The 7,500-nt window shown below is 45.9% G+C and overlaps 1 protein-coding gene across 1 annotated transcript in view; it reads left to right on the forward strand.

The window, feature by feature from the left end:
- The window catches only part of eng (endoglin), a 43,233-nt gene that overhangs the window by 16,199 nt on the left and 19,534 nt on the right, over nt 1–7,500 (forward strand). The gene's annotated exons all lie outside the window — the stretch shown is intronic.

Genomic DNA, 7,500 nt, shown 5'->3' on the forward strand with positions numbered 1-7,500 from the left:
TAATCATCTGTTGGCCTCATACCCCCCCCATCGTGCCTGTTTTGCTCTAGTGCCTTATGGATTTGGCCTTTTTGACACCCACTAGTTTCCGTTTGGATGCTTTTCGGTTGCGAGTTTTGGCTTGCCTTGCTTGTGCTTGCCGAGGCTTTAATGAGGTCCATGTTTTAGCACAATCTTCCCCCGGCCTTGTGAAATGAGAAGAAAAAAGAAATATTGAAAATCACTCGCACATGTTGACCCCTGAGTTGTGTGTTCACATGTTCTTGGAGCGCGCTAAGCACACCAAGCCTCCCAGAGGAGAAGCGCTAGGCCTGGGGGCAAAGATTGAGACCAGATGACCTGCGTTTTCTCTCTCCTCACACAAATCTATAAGTCAACAGTGAGGACATCGTACTGGGTCACCCCTTCCTGTACGTGCAAACCCACAGCACTGGATAAAAAGAGAAAGTATGGCCTCTCAGGAGATGCTGCATATGTGTATGTTCTGTGGAACTAATCTCCTAAAGCAAGCTAGGGGTTTTGTTTTTTCCGTCCTCTTTTCTCCCGTACAGCTCGTGAGACGTAGAAATAGGGCCGGATGATGCTAGAAGCCTTGTAATTCATCTCTGCTTGATGGACGTGCCCAGCAATGTGAGCCAAAGGATTCCCTTGGAGAGAGAGAGAGAGAGAGAGAGAGAGAGAGAGAGAGAGAGAGACAGACAGACAGACAGACAGAGAGAGAGAGAGAGAGAGAGACAGACAGACAGACAGACAGACACAGAGAGAGAGAGAGAGAGAGAGAGAGAGAGAGAGAGAGAGAGATGCTGAACAAGACTGAATTATCAATAACTGACAAGCTGCAAGTGATAAAGCCACATATATAGGGAGGAGAGGAGTTTTTTTTCTTTCTTTTTTTCTGGATTATATGGTGTGTGTGTGTGTAGATGCTCCCATCATCACCTTAGATATATTGATGAAAGAGACAACCATCTCCTGGACCTGGTCAGTTAACTTCTCAAGTCAATGGAAAAGTACTGCCAAACTTTCTCAATGTTCTTCTGCCCACTTACAAAAGCGGCCATGGGGGAAAAATGCCTGAGCTGAAATCTATTGTCTTGAGTGAAAGAAATGAAATAAGAAACAGTGCTTCTGCCTCTCTCTCTCTTTCTCTCTCCCCATCTCCCTCTCCCTCTCCCCCTCTCTATCCCTGTCTCTCTCTCTCTCTCTCTCTCTCTCTCTCTCTCTCTCTCTCTGTCTCTCTCTCACACTCACTCTCTCTCTCTCACATTCTCACACCCGATCTTAATTGAGGGTCAGGGGGAGAGAAAGAGACTGTTTTCAGTGCCAGATTGAAACACGAAAAGATTCCCCAAAGAAAAAAAGAGTTTAGCCGGAGCGCTGTAACCCTGTGGACGTTCTGGAGAGTGAGCATTTCCTGTTCCCCAGCGAGGGGTGGTGGATGTCGGAGAATTGGGGAGAGAAGGGTCACATCATTTATCAACACACCCGCATCTCCATCCTGCATTGTGTCCATTTCTGGGCTCTTAAAAGACAAGCCAGAGGAGAGAGGCTGTCATTGTTTTAACCCCGGCTCTGTGGAATGAAGGATGAGGCGCGTCTCCCCCGCATATAGGATCGTTTTCGCCCCTGTTTGCTCCCGCTTGAACTTCGCCTGGGTCTGAATGAGACTAGCAGCACCGACCAAAACAACAACGATCATGTGACCTCCCCCTTTTCCAGCGGTTCAGAGCCTTGTACATTTCCATCGTTGCGGTAAACAAAAGCGAGGGAAGTGGAATATACAGCAAGAAGGCAGGGACAAAGGTGTGCTCTGGACTGTAATGGGTGGAGAGAGTGTGTGTGTGAGTGATTGAGTGAGTGAGTGGCCAGTCGTCTCTATGGCTGGAGATCTGGGCAGGGTGTGTGTGTGTGTGTGTGTGTGTATGTTTGGCGGTGAGGTTAGGGGTTGGTGGGTTGACTCTGGGCCAGGCCGGGGTGAGTGGGAGGTGCTTCTTGGGGGCTTCATTGATGTCACCCTCTGGCATCCGTGTCTGGCCGTCCAGACTAGCAGGCTGGAGCCGGCGAGGGCCGAAGCCGAGCCAAAGAATAACGGGAAACTGTTATGCATCAGCAAACCTCGTGCAAAAAAAAAAAAACCCACTCAAGGAAAGAAAAAAGTCCAGAAAGGAAAACAATTGTATCTTGAAAGCACAGGAACAAAAATAGCCAGGCTGAGTGAGCATGGCCTGAAACATACATTGTCTAACCTAATGGAGAGGAGGTGCAGAGACACCGTTAAATAGGAGTGCAGTGCATAGGGCCACTGCTCCATAAACACCAGAGTGTGTTAAATAGGAGGCCAATGTACAGGGCCTCTATGCCATAAACACCAAAAACAGTTAGATAGGAGGCCAGTGTACAGGGCCTCTATGCCATAAACACCAAAAACAGTTAGATAGGAGGCCAGTGTACAGGGCCTCTATGCCATAAACACCAAAAACAGTTAGATAGGAGGCCAGTGTACAGGGCCTCTATGCCATAAACACCAAAAACAGTTAGATAGGAGGCCAGTGTACAGAGCTTGTGCTCAGTCAACACCAGAGACGGTGAAGTTGGAGGGCAATGTACAGGGCCTCTATGCCATAAACACCAAAAACAGTTAGATGGGAGACTGTGCTTAGGAAATACCAGAGAGAAGTTACAAGTTATAAGTTACAAGTCTTTTATTTGTCAGATGCACAAAATGACACAGGGTCAGACTGGGCACTGAAATTCTTACGTCAAGGCGCCGCCCAAAAACCCACCATAATATAACATAACAAACCATGACGTACACTCTGTACAAGTACTATGACATAATTTACACATAATAAACATATAATAACCTAAATACTTACTAAATATACAATATAAATATACAATACGGTGTGCTGAACATATAACAACCTAAACATATAATACTAAATATATATATAACAGCCTATACATATAATACTAACAGATAATATAATACATACCTACATACAACCCAGTGAGAGAGTTACAGGTAGTGCAATTTTCCTGATAAGGTATTATTGCTAGTGCAAACAGTAGGATGGAAGTGACTGCTTCAAAAACAACAGACAAGGTTGTCTGTGCTCATTAAAAGACCAGAGCCGGTCGGTCACAAAGGGATTTGGTTGGACTTTGTCTGGATTCCTGCTGCCCTGCCTGGAGGGTTGCTGTGGTAGAGACCAGAGCACGAGTCACTCACAGGTACTCTCACAGCTGTGTGAACAGTGGCTGTCAGCCTCCACACAGTCAATGGGGATGTTTCTCATTTGATATGTGGACTTCCAATGGTGTTGGTTATACGGCCAACACACACAGAAACATGACAGTTATTGTGAGGCTTTAACAGTTGATTTCATAGCTTCCACACAGTCAATGGGGACATTGAGTATTGGATATCTGGAGGTCTAAATGGTGCTGGTGGAAAAGGCAGAACATAAAAATATGACAGCATGACAGTTCCTGTGAGGCTTGTAAGGAAATAATCATCCATATCCTCAAGTCTCGACATGGAGTCTTTTTACTTTTTTATTTAAATTTGGTTGCCAATATCTAGGCCTTTCAAGAAATATATATATTTTTAGCCTGTGCACCTACAGACATACTCTTCCCTCTCTCGAGCAAGGTTTTCAGCTGGACTTGGGTGAAGTGTGGAGCGTAAATTAATCTGAGCGTGCGTGCACACTTCACCTTTCCCCCTTGTCCAGTCGGATCTCCTCACGGGCGTAAAGCAGAGCCTGCTGTGCTTCCCAACACTCACGCTGGATCAGGGATTATTAGCCTCATCTCCACCCTGCAGGCTTTATGGATTTTTAATCTTTTGTTTTGACTCATGGACCATTTGAATTTCATGCACGATCACTGTTAGAGAGGACTGGTGCAGCTTTAAGTTATTTTTCTTTAGATTACAGTTACAGGGTAATGTCTGGTAATTTCCTTGAAGAGGGCCACCATAACCTCTTGTTCTCTGCGTGATGGAAACGAATCGGGGGAATGTGTGAAAGTAAAGGGTAATTGAACCTGCCTAGTTCCTCTCACCTGCAGTGTTGAGCCAGAATGCTGAGCTTTCGCGTATATATTTGCAGGCTGCTCCTCCTGTCTTCAAAGGGGCGGTGGGGGCTGAAGTGGAATGTTTTTCACGTCAGTAAGGGAGTTTAAAAGCAGGATATAACAGGGATGTCTTTTATTTCGGGCTTTGTTCTTCTGGACAAGCCTGACAACTTCCCTCCTTCGAGACTAATTATGAGAACGCTTGCCTCCCGTGCTCAGATAAAGGCACATTTTTGCAGATGGAATCATAGAAATGAAATCATGGGAGGACTCCTGGGACCACTTGACTTGACATCAAACAGTTCACCTGTCAAATCACACTGTACACTCTCCACTGAGGCTATGTCGGACTTATCACAAGGGATTTACACTATTGCAGGAATTTATCCGGTTTTTGTGGTTGCACTAGTTTAAAGTTTTATTGTTTTTAGCAAAACATGTAATATGTTTATCACTGAATAATTCAATTTGAAGATGTGCATATTAAGTGCTTTGATCAGTTTAATTTGCATTGAACTGATACCAATTGATGCTACAACCCCTGCAAACCCCTGGTTTGGTTGAAGAAGAGGCATATTGAAGTGAACACGTGCCTGTTATTGGTGACGTCCCTCCTCGGATTTGTAACTCTGTCAACTTTGTCTCAAAGAGAATAGAAAGAGAATCAGATATAGTTGTGGTCTGTTTGTGTGTTTGCGGTCTAAAAGAGAATCAGATGTAGATGAGGTCTGTGTGTGTGTTTGCGGTCTAAAAGAGAATCCGATGTAGTTGAGGTCTGTGTGTGTGTTTGCGGTCTAAAAGAGAATCAGATGTAAATGTGGTCTGTGTGTGTGTTTGCGGTCTAAAAGAGAATCAGATGTAGATGTGGTCTGTGTGTGTGTTTGCGGCCTAAAATAGAATACTATGTTGTTGTTGTCGGTGTTTGTGGTCTAAAAGAGAATCAGATGTAGATGTACTCTGTACTCTGTACTCTAGAAGGCGACGCTCGTGGTCAAGGACATGATGGAGCTCCAGCACTCTTGCTGTTCTCCTCTGTAACCACGGTAACCATGTCCTTCTCAGTCTGCCCACTTTTCCTGCTGAGAGCAGCTGAAGCTGGACTGCATCTGACCCAGTTCTGACCCCGTCCCTGACCCAGTTCTAGTCCCGACCCGACCCAGTTCTGGCTCAGATATGTCCCAGATCAAAGCTGCCTGGGCCTTCTCCTTGTTCCCAGTCGAAGCCCACCCTCCTCAGGCAGCAGCTGTCTCTGGGTCAGAACCTCTCCCTGTCTGGACCAGTGAAGCACTGGATCTATGAGGGGTCAGATTTAGTTCACATCTAGATCACAGGCTCTATACTGGACCAGAACCTCTCCCTGTCTGGACCGGAGCCAGACCCATTCCAAAGTCAGCTGCTTCCACCTGCTGCTCCGGTTCTGTGATCTGGGCCAGATCCGACCCTGATGCATCTCTGTTATAACAATGATCTCTTTCTGATCTGGATCTGATCTGGCCCCAGACAGCTGTGTACTAGGCCCTGATCTGGCCCTGCTGTTTGTCTCCATTTAACTATCTGAACCTAGACTAACCAATGGTTTCAAAGGACCACACAGTCTGACACAGGCTGAAAGCCACTCAGCTTTTAGACATGCAAAAGAGGCTGCATGGGGCCTTGATGCAGTGACGCCTTTCAGCTTTATAGGTCACGACATTTGAAAGCCAGTTTTGGTGCTATTCTAATTAGGTTTGCAAGTGTGTGTGTGTGTGTGTGGGTGTGTGTGTGTGTGTGTGTGTGTGTGTGTGTGTGTGTGTCATGAAATCAGGATTGACATCCCTGCATTGACATTCTACACCTCACCTCCTACACCACCTCTTTCTGACCTGATCGTCACATCAGGAAACCATTTGTGATGATTAAATTCGATAATGGCATGCACACATTTGTAGTGATCTCTGACTGAAGACAGTAAATAAAAACTAGCCTGTGCCTAATGGAATGTTTTCCCTGATCTCACTCAGAGACAGTATGATGGCCATTGCCAGCAGGGGGCAGTAACACTTCAGTTCCTGCCAGAAGTGTTTTTGTCTTCTGGCTGTGTCATGGTTTCCATGGAGAGAGAAACAACGTGTTGCATTTATTCAAAGTTACTCAATCTTCCATTTATGTAAAACAGAACTTTTCTTTAGATAGTTTCACAGTGTCAGTCTTGTGTGTGGGTGTTACTTGCCATTAGAGAAAGCTCAAACCATATGGTGTGTGGTGTATTTCACTAGCTGTTGTGAGATGCGCACAAAATAGACCAACACTCACACACACATGTGCACACACCCACATGAACACACACACACACGAACACACACACACGAACACACACACGAACACACACACACAGACTAGATTTGCTTTCTGCTGCTTTTGCTATTAGTCTGCTGTTAAAGAGCCTTTGAGAGACCCGTTGAAGGTGGTCCCACTGCTACACAGTGGTATATATTTTTGAGGAGTATGTGTGTGCATCTGTATTTGTATGTGAACGTGTGTGTCTGTGTGTGTGCATGCTTGTGCGTGTGTGTGTCTGATTGTGTATGCGCAGTGTGTCAGTGGGAGACCTCAGTGGTGGGTGTGTGTTGAACACGAGTGCACTCTAGGTGATGGCGTTTGGGCCTTATGAACACAGCAGTGGGTGTCTTCGGGTTCTCTGCTCAGTGGGGTTCCACCACGCCGCTACAGCCTTCCGATCAGCTCCGCAGCCCCCCCCCCCACACACCTCACGCTGGCAACAGCAGGCAGTTGACGATCAATTTAATAAAGGCAGAACACTCTCTCTTTCTCTCTCTCACACACACACACACACACACACACACACACACACACACACACACACACACACACACACACACACCATGCTCACAGCCTGTTGCTCTCAGCAAGAGGTCTCTGTGGAACAAAGCAGCACGCTGGAAGTCAGAGGGGACTACAGCAGGCTTGTGCTCTGAGATTAAGAACACAGACATCAGAGGTGCTCATCGATCGCCTCCACACCACAGGGGAACACTCTTCAAACATTACCTCTCACATTAGACAGAATACTGACCCTGGATCAGATGTCAGATTAATACTGGACAGACAGGTCTGATCGGAGCAATGCAAGATCTTTTTTTATTGTATTTAATTTTTTTTTGATAGAGGAAGACTGTCTTGACCTTGCACACGGCTCTTTGATCAAGCTGATTAATAATGAGGGATCAAGGTGATAAGGCTGGAAGATGGTACATGGTAGATGTTTTTTTCTTTCTCTTTCTGACTTTCTCTTTTTCTGAGTGCCATAGTTTATTGTAGAATTTCAGAGAAGGCTGTTTCCTCTGATTGGATCTTGTGGAGGGGGTTAGTCATGGTTTGTAAGAGGAGTTCAGAGATGTGAGGGCACATCTGCACGCCCTC

Source organism: Clupea harengus, chromosome 12 (assembly GCF_900700415.2).
Source record: "Clupea harengus chromosome 12, Ch_v2.0.2, whole genome shotgun sequence".
Classification (NCBI taxonomy): domain Eukaryota; kingdom Metazoa; phylum Chordata; class Actinopteri; order Clupeiformes; family Clupeidae; genus Clupea; species Clupea harengus.